This window comes from Rousettus aegyptiacus, unplaced genomic scaffold (assembly GCF_014176215.1).
Source record: "Rousettus aegyptiacus isolate mRouAeg1 unplaced genomic scaffold, mRouAeg1.p scaffold_m13_p_3, whole genome shotgun sequence".
NCBI classification, from domain to species: domain Eukaryota; kingdom Metazoa; phylum Chordata; class Mammalia; order Chiroptera; family Pteropodidae; genus Rousettus; species Rousettus aegyptiacus.
The window spans coordinates 110677828-110694034 of NW_023416306.1; the positions used below are offsets into that span (position 1 = coordinate 110677828).

The 16207-nt window shown below is 32.2% G+C and overlaps 1 protein-coding gene and 1 pseudogene across 3 annotated transcripts in view; one reads left to right on the top strand and one right to left on the bottom strand.

Moving 5' to 3' along the window:
- Positions 1–16207, bottom strand: part of DPH6 (diphthamine biosynthesis 6) — a 238271-nt gene that overhangs the window by 130814 nt on the left and 91250 nt on the right. The gene's annotated exons all lie outside the window — the stretch shown is intronic.
- On the top strand, positions 15082–15200 carry LOC118600514 (annotated as a pseudogene).

A 16207-nucleotide genomic window follows, 5' to 3' on the forward strand; every position in this document is an offset into this window, starting at 1 on the left:
TTCCCATTTCACATATGTAACAATTTAGTGTTGTCAGATTTTTAAATATTTTTATCTGAGATACACATATATGTGTTTGTATATACGTATATATTATGCATTATATATGTATATATAACATGTATATAATATACATATACATTATATATACACAGATATTTACACACATACATAAAATTGTTTTAGATGTTGATTTTAAATTTTCTGATTACTATTAAAAGTAAGCCCTTGTTCATATTTTATTGCCCATTCATTCAGGTTTCACTTCTGTGAAATGCTTATTAAGACCATTTAGCCATTTTTAATGTTGAGTTTTATGTTATAAATGCTCTATAAATATGAACTAACTGAATTCTCATAACAATCCAAAGGTAGGTACTATTATGGTCCTCATTTAACATATGAAAAAATCGAGATGCAGAGAAGTTCAATGACTCTCCAAGGTCACCCACTTCCAAGAGATAAAACCAGGATTCAAACCCAGACAGTCTGGCTGTGTGCGGTCCATACTGTTAACTACCATACTATGCTGTTTCTCTATGTTGGGTTAAGGATATTTCCATCTATACCTTATTTGTTACTATTGAGTTGTTGTTTTTATGATCATACTTGTTAAATCTGCTTATTAGAGAATGAATAAACACCAAATTTTATACTTTGTCCATACCTATTTAGTAGATGTTTCCCCAACATCTTCACCAATACTAGATATTATTACATTGAAAACTTTTGCCATTCTGATAGAAAAATTAGTATTTATCTCACTGGGAGTTTCATTTGCATGTCTTTATTTTTGTATGATTGAGGCTGAACATGTTTTTCAGAGATTTATGGCCAGATTTATCTTTTTTTTAACTATAAATTGATTGTTCATATTCTTTGACCATTTTTCTAATAGACCACTAATTCTTTTTTGAAATAATACTGAAACACTTGTTCTAAACCAAGGTTATTAGTCCTGTGCTTATTAAATATGTTTTTTCTAGGGTTTGCCATTTGTTTTATGAATTTGCTTAGTGTAGAGTACTTTTTTGGTGATCGGTCTTTTATTCTTGATAGATCTTGTCAGATATTTGGCAATCTGGGGAGTCTTATCAAAGTGCCGGCTTTTTGTTGTTGTTTTCAATGTTTCTTCTCCCTTTTCAATTTCATGAATTTTATTCTTACTTTTACCATTTCCTTCTCTCTGCATTTTTACATTTATTCAATGGCTTATGTATTTCTAGCTTCTGGATTTGAAAACTTGATTCACTTATATTTACACATTTTTTATTTTTTAAATAGAAGAATTGCTATTGAGCTCCTGCTCAAAAAGATTTGGAAAGTGACACTTTTATTGTCTTTCAGTTTTCAATATTTTGTCATTTTTATTGAATTATTTAGGGTTACTCATCTCAAAACATGTTTATTTTCACTATTTATTTTTGTTGTTTTCTAATTTGATTGCCTTATGGTCAAGACTGTTGTCCATATCGTTATTAATTCTTCGAAGTTCAGTAAAGTTCCTTTGTGACTCAGAACATGGTCAAATTTTATGCGTATTCCATTTGTGCTTGGAAAGCATGTTTTTTATCTGTTGAAAGCCAGATTCTGCAAACCAAACACACAAAATCATAATCACAATTGTTAATTCTGCTCTTCAAATCTTCAATGGGCTTTATTAATATTTGGTTTTCATAAACCATCAGCTTCCAATAAAGGGTGGTAAAATCTTCCATTATGATTTTGGTTTTAATAATTTCTTATAATTCTGTCAGTTTTGCTTTATATATTTGACAGCTATGTTATGATATGTATACAAATTCATAATTTCTAATATGTCTTGGTGGGATTATTCCTTTTATCAAGAAGTAGTGGCCTTTCAACTTCATATATGATTGTTATCTTATATTCTATTTATCGACATTTAACACCAACTTTCTTTTGTTAATTTCCCCCATTATTTATTCTCAAATTTTCCATGTGCATTTTAGATGCCTCTTTGTAAACTACATATAATTGAATTTTTTAAAAAATGTATACTATCTTATAAATATAATTCTAAAGACTTGAGATTAACCATTTTACATTTTTTACATTTTATATTATATATCTGGAGCTAGTTCTACAATCTTATTATGGATTGTCTGTTAAGTTTTATGTGTTTACTTTCTTTTGCTATTTTTTGCCTCACATTGGATGGAAAAGAATTTTTGTCATTTGTTTCCTCTGATGATTAGGAAGCTGTGACTGATTTTCTACTCTTTCATTAATTACTTGTATTTTTTAACATACATTCAAAACTACAGTATTTTAGTCTAAATGTATTATTTAAAAATTTATGAATCTTAGAATATAAATCTAATAATTTATGTTCAGCATCCCTTTGACTAAGAGAAATTAGCATGTTTTAACCAGACAATAAGCTCTACAATTCCTTATTACTGTGTTAAAGTTCAGTTACATCATTTTGCACAAGAAAAATTAAGCTTATCAATGTATTTTACGATGTCTATGCTTACCACTGTTTCTTATTCATTTCTCCTGAAATTCAATCTATTTCTATCTGAAGTCTAGTCTTTATTTTTTCACTGAAGAGTTGTGAGTGGTAAACTCTCTTAGTTGTCATGGTGTGACAATGTCCTATTTCACTCTCATCATTATATTAATAGTTTAGTTGTAAAATATTCTTTAGGCTTTAGTTTCTCCTAATGAGATTTATGCTGTCAATCTAATACTGCTTCCCATATAAAGAATCTTTATTTTCTCTGTGCTATATCAACTTTCAGTTTACCTGTGACATTCTGTAATTTTAATACAATATGTCTAAGTGTATATTTATTTTTACTCATACTGCAAATCATCTAATATGCGCTTTCAATGACAAAATTCCTATCTTTGAGTCTAGAAAATTTTCAACTATTATATATGTAAATACTGTTTTCCTGCAACTTCTATCCCCTTCCCTGTCTCCCCAAAAAACTAATATGCCGAAATGGCAATATTCCAATATCCTCCATATTTTTAAATTGCTCTTTAATTTTTTTCCCCCTCTATCTCTGTATGTTGACTTCTGGATGAATTAATTCTTTCTGCTTCACTCATTTTCTCTGACTTGGCTTATCCAGTGTTTAGTCTGCCCACTGAGGTTTTTTAAAGGACTGTATGCTTCATTTCCAAAATTTCTAATTGGTTATTTTTCACATTACACTGTTGTTGTTTCATTCTGGGTGATTTCTTTTTCTAACTGATTGCTTTTTCTTTAATGGGTGCTATGTTTTTCTTTATCTCTTTGAGGTTCTCCCATATATGGGGCACTTTCAGTCTCTGTTTCCCCACAGGACTGTGATCTCCCAACTACTTCTGTCTGCTTTCTAACTCTTTGTATTACAGCCCACAGCTTCAGTCATGCTTACTATTTTGTTTGTCATTTAATTTCTAGTTCACAGAGATGTTTATATTTTCCAGCACAGCTATGTCTTTTGTACTTTTCTTTCATGTATTCATCTATTACTGTCATGAATTTGGGGTGACAATTTGGAAAACCAAAAGCATGAATATACAAGGACAGCACAGCCAGATGTTAAGTTTTAGCCTCTCTTCCAATTTCTTGATTCATATATGTATATACATATATGTGTGTATGTGTGTGTGTGTGTATAAACATACATATACTTATATACATATATACCATTATATATATCATGCATAACATATATATCACACTCAGCATTCAGGCATGAGGTTACACATCATTAAAATCATTTTAAAAGTCTCTCATGACTGAATCTAAAACTTGATATTTCTCATTCTCTAGAAGAGTAAGGGAGTAAATAAATATCTGCCTAGAAAGCATGAAAGGGAATTTAAGAGCATACACTATATACAGGTGGGCACTGGGAGATCAAATTGATGATCTTTCCATTTTCCATGTAGCCTTTTGATTCATTATAGAATCATCAGACCCCAGTTCCGAACCATTAAAATATAGAAATAGCTCTTACGTCTCATTTCAGAGAAGTCTGTATTCCATGATGAAGTAATTTAGCTTGCTTTTAGATAAGAGTTAGTAAAACATGTAAACATAAGCCATATTGGGCACAGTTTTTCCACATAAATCTGTGATCATCATACAAGTACACCTTTGTAAAAATCAGTTAATTATTTCAAAGTTTTTCTGTATTCACATAAATACTTTCAATTTATTTATTCCTAAATTATGCACTGAAAATACTATGGAGCTAACACAGTGAAAATTTAAAACTTAAGGAAGATTTTCAAATATTTTCCTGGAATACATTATAGATCATTTCACTACAGTAGGGGAATATTATAAAATCATAAAATAGCTAAAATAAAAGAGCTACATTTCCTTTCTCTCAGAGTTAACGAAATAAGCTGTATATATCAGTCTTTGTAGTTTGGTAATGGTGTCTGTGCCATGTTTAGAGAGGTTGGTAGATGATGCTATGATTTATAGTCTGATGCTTAGACATTTCACACAATGCAGACCAATTGGTAACATCATTTCACATACAAAAAATAGATGATTTCAATAGATACATAAAAACAAGGGAATGGCAGAGATTGAGAAACAATTTGGACAGATTGCAAATCTATCAGAGGGTTTGTCTAGTGATTTTGGTAGGCTACTTTGCCATGAATAATGCTTTACAAGTTCTTATGATATTTTTCAAAAATTTCCAAGCTTTAAAAATAAAGCCGCTTGTCTAGATTCAATAAAATAGTTTCCATATTCTTCTAAATGAAGCTTTCTACTTTATATCAACACTGTACGAAATACATTTTTGTTTCAGGTTAACATCTTCCACTGTACTTGATAATAATGACTATTTGAGTCCTTTTATCCAGATGCCTTGCTGGTTTCTTTGTCCAAGTATAATCTAATTTTTGTTTTTCTTTTTCTGTTCATTAGAAAGTGACAAATCATTGGGGACCTCATGATCACTCCCCATATGACATGCATTTCAGATTATTTTCATAAAATATTTTCTTGAATAAGATCCTGAGATCCCTAGCAATTCAAGCTACTGTCCTTGAGAAATCAATGGCCTGAAGCAACCCTGATCTCTGAGATCTCTTTTAAATCAGTGCAGACTATTATATATGGGATGGTATTAGTAAGGGATATGGTAGGAAGATTATTCAACATACCCCAGATTATATTCAGATATGAAACTTTTCTCAAGAAATTCTTTACTTCTTAGAACACTGATGATTCCATAAATATTAAACTTCATGCAAATGAAAACTTTTTGTAACTTATTTTACAAATGAATGACTGAATATTTAATTTTCTTACACTTCCACATATTTTTTTCACAAGTTTCCTCATTTAGAAACATCTTAGCATTGTATGTACAGCCTTTATAATATTTACTTTCTCTAAATGGAACAAGACAATTATTAAAAAAATTTTAAAACATGAATCTGGAAAAAGGGATCATTTTAACATGAAATAATTGTTAGCTTATCTATAATTATGAAGCTCAAAAATGTTACTCTTTTATCATGCATTTTGGTTTTGGCATTTTCTAACTATTTGATATGCACAGAGAATTCTGACATTCAAGATTTTTCATAATTGAGAATGAAAAGTCAGATTAGCATCAATAAAATATATTTATCATTGGGATTTTTTTGATATTATGCTTTAAATGGTTTAGACAGAACCATTTTAAATAATAAAGTCAATATTTGAGTTAAAATTTAACACAAAGCTTAGACAACCTAACTTCTCAGTTTAATTTACTTGTTTTATCAACAAGAATCCACTTGTATTTCTAAGCACAACTAAAGAATGATGCTAATATACCAATATATTTGCTCTCAAATGATTCTATTACATAGAATCATCTTAAAGTATAAGAATATATAATAATACCATAGTAATTTTAAATCCATCTTATATATTCATTCAATTTTCAATTTTTAAGTAGTAGCCATTTAACTGGGAAATGTAGCTAGTCCAAAAAGTCATAATCTTCTCTTTCTTTAAATAAACCTTAGTATCTAGATCCAATAAAATTTCAGCATAATTTAAAAATATCTTTCCTAATCTTTGTAATGTCATCATTCCCATTTTATTTTATATAAAACTATATTTCTGGTAAAACCCCTTTGCAGGACTGTGAAAAACCTATGAAAAAGCCACAGTGGTTTGTGGTCTTTTTCAGTGCAATTCAACTTTATCTAAAAAGCTTCAATTTATCCTTGTCTTTGAAAAAGATGTTTCATTTTTAGAGTCATTCAAATTTAGGTGCCTCTTTTCTAGTGAAGCCTGGGTCATGAATGGACATAAACTGTGCTTCAACAAAACCCTAATAGTCTGTTTAATTTCCCTCCCAAATCAGTCAGCTGTGGAATGTGAGTCTCAATGTATCTATCTCCCCTATGAAAACCTTTATAATCATTGAGATGGTTATATTAATTAGTATTGATATAAATATCAATATCAAAAATATCAATATTAATAAATATGATTACAATCCATAAGACCTAGGATAATGTTTTATTTAGAGTATATTTTAACTCAAATACATAAATAAGTTACTTTAAGTTACTAACAAAATTTTCTACAAAGTACAGAAAAATTTTACTGTAAATCCTAATACCCAATCATTTAATCATATCTTACAGACATTCCTTGATGGAAGCTGGGTGGCTGAATAAACCCACAACAAGACCTAGGCACTGGATAACTCCATGCAGAATTAAGAAATTAATTAGGAGGAAGAACCATAATTTGTAGAGCTGACATCTATTTTACTTTACTTGCATGTATCAATGGGAAGCAATTACAATTCAATTAAAATATTCAATTTTATTACTTTACTGACTGACCTTGAAGTTAATGCCTGTTTTATTTAATTGCATCATCTATGAATAAATGTTAACCCTACAGTGTTATGCCCCATTATTTTCAATGCATTTTTCAACTTCTCAACTGAATTATATCAGTCAATTTATTATCTACTGTCATGAAAGCAAGTGGAGGTTTATTTCTTCAGGTCAGCCCAATATATGATTTGAGAGTAACATCACAAAATGTTTGATAATGCTATTTTTAATGGAGTCAAGTGAATGAATTACATTCTCATCTTGACTTTTGTAGCCCAGACTTTTACTGTAAAATCAGTAGGTGATATTAGAAAAAGTATAATCACTCTGAGAAGCAATTTCCAGGCTGCCTATAATTCCTGATAAATTCAATGCAGACAGGTATTAAACATCCCATGTATCTTCAAAAGTTAAAACACACACATACATATTTAATAATCTCTTTCTATTTCTATCATGCTCACTGGCCACCAGAACAAGTGGTTTCCATTTAAAAAGTTCTAATGGTTTTGTTGGTAAATATGACTTTTTTTTTTGTTCCCAGACTCCAGTTGAGCACACTATTATTTTATAACTGAATATTTAAGAAATAAAATGACTAAATTTCTGTTAAAAAGAACAGATGAGAAAGACTGATTATGTCATCTCTAAAGTAAAAATGAGCTCACAGTTTGAAAGCTGACTATTTGGGGAAAGATTTTATTTCAATTTCCAAATTTTCCATTTCTATAATTAGACCAATAAATGCTGACTTATCTTAGCATTTAACTGGTTTCTGAAATCTATGAACTGGCATTTTCCTTCAGTGTAATTAATAAAGGAAACAGGTACTTTATGAATTCACTTTTAAAATCCATGGCATCCATGAAATGACTGACCAATAAATCATATTAAGTATAATTATGTAGCTAATGATAATCAATACTTGCTGGTGATAGCCTTATTGGTACTTTTTTTTTTTAACTTTTAAAAATACCGTATAGTTTTAACATTTAAAAAATGAATAAAAAGTAAAAGGTATGTTTCAAAGAAATTTTTTAAAAGGGGAATTTAAAATATTTATTTTAGAAATATCTTCCTAATTTTTCATGTACGTTTTCGAGATGATGAATACTGAAAACTGAAAGAACCTTGATATCAGTAGGGAGTATCTGAAGGGGTGTAAGTTGAGCTTAAAAAAGCAGACAAAGTCAAATCCTAAAGAACTTTGTGTTTCATTTTCAAGAGTTTATACTTGAATGTAAGATCACAGAGAAGACAGAGAAATTCTAAGCAGAGGAATGACACAATCCAATTTGACTTTTAGAAAGATCACTCTAGCATCAGTCCAATTCCTTGGTAGGAAGCAAGACTGGAGGAAAGAAGGCAAATAAAGGGGCTGCTGCAAAAGTAGTAAGAGAGGGATGTACCAGACAAGGCAATAGGCATGGAAGGAAGGGAATATATTTAAGAGTGACATATAGTAGGTAGGATATATAGTACTTGCTGATGATCTGGGTATGGGGAATAGAGGAAAGAGAAAAAGCAAGGATGATTCTCAGGTTTCTGACTTTGATCAAATTAAAAGGTGGTGACACCAAACACCATTTACTTTGCATATAGATCAAGCAGAACAGAAGAAAGCTTAGGAAGAAAAATAAAGGGTAAATCCAGCTTTAGACATGTGTTTGAGCTGCTAGTGAATTACCCGAGAAGAGATATCTAATTGGCAAGTAAGTATATGAAGTTAGAGCCCAGTATAGAAGTTTGGGCTGGAAATACTAATAAAGAAATAGAAGCAACAAGATGAAATTACTCAAGAGACTATGTAACGTGAGAAGAGAAAATACAGGAAACAGCTCTGATGAATATCCAACTTTAATGGACACTGTAGTTAGAGAGCTGTCCAAAATGCAAATCTAATCTGGTCATTTTTATTTTAAAATTCTTCAATCATACTTCCAGGCAAGATGGTTATATGAGCACTGGCATCTAATTCTCTCTTTTTCTTCCTGTGATGGTTAATTTATGTGTCAACTTGAGTGGGCCATGAAGAACACTGATTCTTTGTGTGTCTGTTTAGGGTGTTTCGGGATGAGACTGGCATTTGAATTGGTGGTCTCAGTGAAGTAGATTGCCTTCTACAATGTGGGTGAGCATCATCCAATCCCATAAGGGCCTGAAGAGAACAAGGGGCAAAGGAAGAAGAAATTTGCCTCCTTCTTCCTGCTGCAGTGCTTGAACTGGGACACCTAACCTCATCTTCTCCTACCTTCAGACTGGGATTTACATCATTTGCTGTCCTCCTTTTCGAGCCTTCAAACTTGGACTGAATTATACCGCTGGCTTTCCTGGGTCTCTACGTTGCAAACAGCAGATGGTGAGACTCCTTAGCCTTCATAATAAGGCAAGCCAATTCCTCACAATACATTTCTTTTTTATATCCTATTGGCTCTCTTTCTCTAAGGAATCCTGACTAATACATTTGCCCTCTCCATTCCAAACTCCACTGAAATGATTGCTGAATAAAGGAAGAAGAAAATATCAGGACTGAAATTATCTAGAACTTGAACTAAATTCTGCTTGAGTGAAGATAAAATCAAATTCAGAAGAAAGGCTGTCTTAAGACCTTCCCAGTGAAAGACTAACTTTCTAGGAAAAGAAGGGAGATCCTGGAGAATTCTGATTAAAACCCAGATCATAAATCTTTGCACTGTGAGATGTAATACCTATCTTGGTTCTTAAGTTTATAGTGACTGTGACCTATACACACTTATATAAATTTGAGATATCAACCAATACAACAGTAACTATCCGAAAGATAATTCATTAGAGGACAAGCCCTACAAACTCTATCATACCTTTGCTCTAAGGAGTTTTAATACATAGATGTTAGCCCTCAGCTAGGATAGGATAGTCCTACCTTCTAACCACTGCAAATATGAAATTATATTGGTAGTAAGGCACTACACACAAATATTTGTTTGGACAATATAGTTATTCCGTAGTCTTACTACATAATAGACAGATAGCAAAAGGCTCATTGACTTACCTTTCTAGGAGCTTTCAGTTTTTATATGTTATTAGGAAAGTCGTTTTAGTGTAAGCTATCTGATACAGCCATACATGTTACTACAGATGGCTAACTTTTATAATATTATATGTTAAACAAGATCTTATTTATTTGTGAATTTTTATGTATTTTGCATATTTTGATTTTTAAAGAACAGAGGGAATTGGAGCTATTTAGTTGATAGGAAGGTAAAAGACAGGTTTTAGAATTATAGTACATATTTCTTGGAAGGCAATGTATATTTTATGTGCGCACATGCGCATGCACACACACACATAGAATTGTAATCTATTCAAAATTTCGAAGGCCATATTCATGCTAGCACCAAATAGTTATAGGCATAACTTATTTTTAGAACAGCCTGTCTTACCTAATAAAGGAAAAGAAATGTTAGCAATAAAATAAAAAAATAATCAGCATTTATTTCCTCTGCTGTTATAATCTGTTACTCTCCTTTATAGACTGAGTAAAAGGCACTCTACTTACAGATGGGTGGCTGTGGGACTACTAGTACTTGTATTATAACTTAAGAAAAGATTATATCACATATACTCAGAATTTTGTATTTACTCCTTGATTTCTGCCCTTTCAATTTAAGATAGATAATTTAGAACACATCCGGGAACTGTTAAAAGTACCCATATTTGATATTACAATATTTGAGCTATAAGTTTAAAAATTCTATGCTAAAGTACTTTGTATAATGGTAGAAATATATTTCTCATAGCAATTAACTATACATGAATGCATGTTAAGTAACCTTTTTTTTAAACAAAATAATTACTTGAACAAAGTTCAGGTGAAAAAAAAAATGTTAACATTAACCATAGAAGATAAAAGAATAATGCAAATTACTTTTAACCTTTAGTGTTCAGCATTCTTTTCTAGGAAGGCTATTGCAATGAAGAATTACTAATTATGTCCATTATTATCCAAATGAATGACAGAAGAGCACAGTGTGTAGAAGCAATTATTAATATTCCTTATCTTGGCTCATTTGGGCAGTTATAAAAGAGGAAACAGATTAATGCAACATATAGGAATTACTACAGGTGAGCATGTGTAGGAGTAGAATTCAGCAATTGGGGAGGCTGCATAATTAAAATTTGTGTTCTAATTAATATGGCCATCTCTTAATGTTAACCCAGAGGGTGAAACTTTTAAAAATTTATGTTAAAAATCTGAAAACAAAAATCATTAGCAGACCTCCAAGAGGCAAGTAGAGAGTTTAAAAACTATCCAGGCTACTTGGAAGGCAGATAAGGACATTGGCTATGAGAGATATATGTACTGTGCTATTATTTGAAAGGTCAAAAGAAAAATCTGTGGATAGTTTTTTTTTTTTAAACTGGAAACAATTAATATAGACATTTATGAACACACTGAAATCATTTAGAACAGTTTTAAACACAACATTTTTTTTCTGAATTAAATACTAAAAGTATATTGTCAAAAAAAGGATGAATCTGAAAAAATTTAAAGACAAATGGTAACATGAGAACTAACCAGCCAATACGAGTAGTTGGACTAACTGCTGAGTTTCTCCCCATCACTGAGGACTTGCAATGGGGACAGCAAGTTATAGCATGAGAAGCAGCAGAGAAGTTTAACTCAGTTTTAGTTGGCATTGCCCTTTGCTGTACAGGATACTGGGGAAACGACTATTCCAAGGGCACTTTCTGAGAAAATCAGTGGGGCAGCAGCAGACAGCAATCTCCTAGGAAGAAATAATAGAGCAACTTGAGAAGTTCCACAGCAATAAATCACCATGACCAGATGGTATTCAGCTGAGAGTTTCTGAAGGAAATAAAGTGTGAAATGGCTGAGTTACAGATGAGGATATGCAATGTATCCAGAAAACCATAAACTGTTTCCAAATATCGCAATTTTGCTAATGTTTTATCTTTTCTGAAGGAAAGAAAAACAATCAAATTAAGTTAACAGAATTACAGACCTGTGGCTCTCTTGGTGATAATGGAGAAACTGATAGAGTCTAATTAAGAATAGCTTCCTTCAACATCAGGATAAGGTTAACCTGCTAAGGTCAAATCACCCACTGAGTCTATAAAGAGAACACTGTTTCTCTCCATCCCATTAAACTTATCTGGAAATGTCAATAAAATACTAGATAGAAGTAAACCAGTAAATGAAGCTTTTAACAAGGTCGCATGAGACTATTGGGGAAAATAAACAGGCACAGTCTTTAGGAAGAGAAGCCACAAGAGAAACTTCTGTCATTAATTGTAAAACTTGCTAAGTAATGAAAGCGAAGTTTCAGGGACAATTTCTCGTTTCTTCCTCAACACTGGGTTACCCCTTCCAGAAGTATAGATCACTTTCAAGTTTAAAAAACAACCCCCCCCCCCGCCCCCCGCCACACACAAATTTCAACAGACAAGAAGCTGAGTAACATTAGGGAGGAAAGGTGTGCTCTCAAATCAAGAAGAAAATAAGACTGGCAGGCAATGGCGACATAAGCATGGAACAAAATTTTTACAAATCAAATTGCATCTGAAAGCCATAATTGAGTTTAAGTTTCTCATAATTGTCCTCTATGTATCTGATTTTAAAACAAAAGAAAAGTAATAAAGTAATGAGACTGATTTTTATGTGTTCAAATGAGGGCTGTTGCCTTTAAAGTGGTCACCTTTGGCCACTATGTACTCATTCCAATAGAAAGTATATATCTGCCATTTCTAAAATTCTCTCAATAGAACTGCCTGCAGAGCCAGTGGCATATTGTTCTGAAATTATTCAATAGTGGCAAAACTCCATTCTTCAAGAGTGGAGCCAGAAGCCATTAGGGGAAGATAGAATTTCCCTTCAAAAGCAACCATAGCTAACCCAGTTCTATAACCTTTGATTATCTCTTCTGTCTCCAAATGATGGAGCAGTATTATCTAGGAAAGAGCAAGGACTATGCAGAGATGCTTGAAGAAATTCACACAAGGGCCTGAAACATCCTCCTATGCCTCTATTTGAGAGCTCCAAACGTTAGAAAGTTCCACCATCAAACCAAGACCTGTTTTACTATATAATTTCTACTTGCCTTTAGAATTGTCCTCTGAAGCCAAAGAAAGTACCAGCAGACTTTCCAATGCTATGGACTGCTATAAAAATTCTTGTTCTCTTTGGCCCAGTTACCGGCTGCCTTTACTTCAGGCTAAACACATCATTCCTTTGAACAGTCCTCCTATAGCATGACTGCTTGTCCTTTCATTGTTCTGGTCACTCTGTACTCAGTGAATTATAGCTTTTTGTACCCTATTTTCATGCACTTGTTCCCTATGCTTAAAAGAGCAATTTCTATTCATTGTAGGAAATACAGAAAACATAAAAAAATTAAAATTTTTCACATTAACACTTTCTGGAGATATCGGCTGCTAATCCATTGTCATTTTTATTTTTAGGTTCTTTTTTTATGAATTCCATTTCTGTAGACTTTATCTTACGTTACATACACACACTCTTACATACACAAAATCTGTTGTTTTTACACAGGATACATGTCTTTGAAAAACTATAAGTAAATTAAATCACATTTTAAGTATCAACAGAATTCAATATGAAAAGAATATATGTAATGAACAATCTATCCCTAAAATGGACAATTGTTTGATAATATTATTTTATCTTAACTATATATTGATGTATGGTTTTTAAAGACTTAGGAGTGGTAAAATCAAAACGGTGACTGAAAGATCCCAGGAGATTGTGAACAGAAGAACTAAACTCGGTCTCTGGTGCGGGGGGAAGAGATAGATACATTTAGAGAAGATTAATTTGTTAATGTGGATCTGGGTCTAGGAATAACATCAACCTTGTTGATTTGTAAAGATTAAATGGAAAAAGGAATTATCGCAATATACTTGTTCAAATATACGTTGAACTTTTCCAGTGAAAGGAAATAGAATAAAAGTGAACAAAGGATGGAAGCAGTTTGAAGTCATGCTAATACTAATGAATTACATACACAGATATAATAATTGCATACCATCAGCTGCATTCACTTCTGACGGGAGTCTATTTGTTGAGGCATTCAGCACTGCTTGGTTTATAAAGTACATATAGCTATTTAACAAAAAGGTAAACATGTGTCCTGTACTTTAACTTTAACTTTTTGCCACTTGATATGTTAAACAATTTTTGCTTAAAAAAAAAAATGCAATTATTGAAGTGCAGCTGAATGGCCCCAGAGCACCCAGGCTCCATTAAATTTGCTTACATCTAATTACTGCTACCTGAGGCGGGTAAAAATTTATTCTTACATGATCTTTCTTTATCCAGTAGCCAAAAATAAATAAATAAATAAATAAATAAATAAATAAATAAATAAATAAATAAATAAAATGAAGTAAAATCGGTGATTTCCAATTTAATTACTATCAGAAACTATTTGTAATATTTGCTCTTTAAGCCCTTTTAAACCTGGATTTGTGCAATAACCATTATAATTATGTTTTTAACTGCTTAACATAAACGATTTCTCCTAGAAAAATTAGTGTAAGCCATTATCAATGTCAACTATGAATTAATTTCCTATATCTTTCAAATTGAACATTTTGGGGTCATTTAAAAACACTGCAATTTAGAAATTATGATACTGCTTCAGCTTCCCAAAATATAACTATATATGATCTGAAATATCTTTAAGGAAATAAAAATGTGAGATTAACAAGTACAGCACAGGGAGCCAAAAAGCTCCAAGATTTAACTACAGTTTAGACATCGACTTTTTTGAACCTGTCAAAAAAAAGAAAAATACATCTCCCAGCTCTAGTTCTATTGAAAACCACAAGCTTAATTGTCTTCCATCTGTTGCAGAGGAAACTTCCAGTGATTTTCGGAGGTGAAAACAAGAAAGAGAGGTGTATCGAATTTATGCTGCAGCACCGTTATACAACGCCAAAGTCGTTGTTGTTGTTTTGTTTTGTTTTTCTTTTTGCCAAACAGAAAAGTGAAACAGCAAATGAAATCTACGAGAAAAGCTTACCACTAAATTTACTTGTTCACATATATTACAGCATATTAAAAGTTGCTCATAATTATCCCTATACCTATCTAGCAGTAATAATAATGCATGTAATATGTTAAACTGTTCAAAAAACTTCCAGATACTGTTCCATTTTAGTAGTAATGTTTAATAGAAAACATACTAAAACATTATTTAAGAAAATCAAGGTTGTCAAGTCTGCTGCCATGCCACCCTGAACATGCCAGATCTCATCTGATCTTGGAAGCTAAGCAGGGTTGGGCCTGGTTGGTACTTGGATGAGAGACCACCTAGGAATACTAGGTTCTGTAGGCATTAGAAAAAAAAAAAAAAGAAAGAAAGAAAAAGAAAATGAAGTCTGTGAAAATGCTAGTTCCGGGGCTAGGTAAATTCTCTAGGTTATAAGACTATGAAGTGATAAAATCAGGCACTGAAATGACATCTTTTGATTTTGAGTAGTAGTCTTTCTTAAAGATCAAGTTAAACCATAATAAAATAAAAAAGTGCTCCTTAAACTAAGATGCATAAACAGCAATATGTCACAGGCTATAAAAGCCCGGATTAACATGGCACATCTTTGTAAAACAACACTTATGCTACAAGAATTATGGAAACAAATCTCCAAAAAAATGGAATAAAATAAAAATGAGCATTATGATGTGAGGCATTGTAATATAGTGGTTTATAACAAGAAATATATGATCTTTGTCCATTTCTGACAAAGAGCTTCTAAAACCCTTGGACTTTCTGACGTGATGAGAGCTATAAAGGTGTCCTTTGTTATGTTAATGAGGTGACTTTTGGACCCAGCCTAAGCATAGGGGTTGGTTTCTAAGAGAACCAACTTTGCAATGTTTATTTGTATCTTTTATCATATTCTTTTATAATAAACTGGTAAATGTAAGTAAACATTTCCCTGAATTCTGTGACTCATTCTCGGTAATTAATTGAATCCAAAGGGAAGTAGGGGGTGGGGTGGGGTCACGAGAACCTCTGATTTATAGCCAGTCAGTTAGAAGTACAGGTAACTGGCATCTGAAGTCTAAGGGGAGGGAAGAGTGAGGGAATGGTAGGAAGGGGAGAGTGTCCTTGGAATCTTGTCTATAACTGGTTGGTCAGAAGCACAACCAGGTGTTAAGCTGGGCTTATTATTGGCTTCTGAAGTAGAGGGTGGTTTTGTAGGACTGAGACCTTTACCTGAATTTAATGCTCTCTGCAGGCAGACAATGTCATAATGGAGTTGAATTATAGGACACCCAGCTTGTGTCATGAATTGTTTAGTGTTGGGAAAAACCTCTACACATCTGGTAACCAGATGTGAA